Genomic DNA, 930 nt, shown 5'->3' with positions numbered 1-930 from the left:
GTTTAGATTTGCTACTAGACATCAGAACATGGATATCGACAATTAGGTTGAAATATTTTGATAGTTTCAAAAATGAATTCAAGTGAACAGTGAAGAGATTGTTTGATTTAATGTGTGTAGACTCTCACTAAAATGTGTTTAGAATGAAAAATATTAGGTGAAGAAAAATAACCTGAGAGTTAAAAAGCAAAGCGAGTGAGTAAAAGTATGAATAGAGTTAAAAGCATTGTGAGTGAAAAAGAGAAAATTTTTATAATGTGCTCAAATTAAAAATCATTTCATGAGCTTAAAATAAGTCTTTCACTTCTATAATGCACAATTACTTGCTAGTTGGTTGTACTCACTAATATCAAACCATACTTTACGCATATTTGGAGAGAAAAGGAGGCTAGAAAAAGAGAAATAAGGTGATGAGCTTAACAATTAAAATTGGGGGGAAATATGGGACAATGTTGTAATAGCTCGTTTTTCAATGATTTTGGAAATAACAATTTCAAAACCCTATTTTCGATGTCAAAATTCGTAAATATTAAATATTAATATTTAATAGAATAATTTAAAATATATTAAAATTTTCTCCTTTAATTTTGTCAAATTAATAGTTAATTATAGTATAGAAATTAAATTATAAAAGTTTATCGCTATAGATTTTAATTAATCAAATGACTAAACGAGCAATTACACCCTTTTTAATATAACGAGATGTTAATTGTAATCCACTAAAGATTAACAATTAATTAAACTTTATTTAATTAATTGAGATTAATTAAAACTAAAATAATTATATAAGCTAAAGTTAAATGAAAACATAACATTTTATGTTCACCATCTTCTTCTTCACGGAGCAAAAGAGGAGAATAGGGTTTTAAACTTTCAAAACTTTCGAATTTCAATTCGTAAGTTCAATCAATTCATTTTTTTTGTAATTTT

This window comes from Gossypium arboreum, chromosome 7 (assembly GCF_025698485.1).
Source record: "Gossypium arboreum isolate Shixiya-1 chromosome 7, ASM2569848v2, whole genome shotgun sequence".
Taxonomy (NCBI): Eukaryota; Viridiplantae; Streptophyta; class Magnoliopsida; order Malvales; family Malvaceae; genus Gossypium; species Gossypium arboreum.
The sequence above is the reverse complement of the archived record's forward strand: the minus strand, read 5'-3'. Positions refer to the sequence as shown.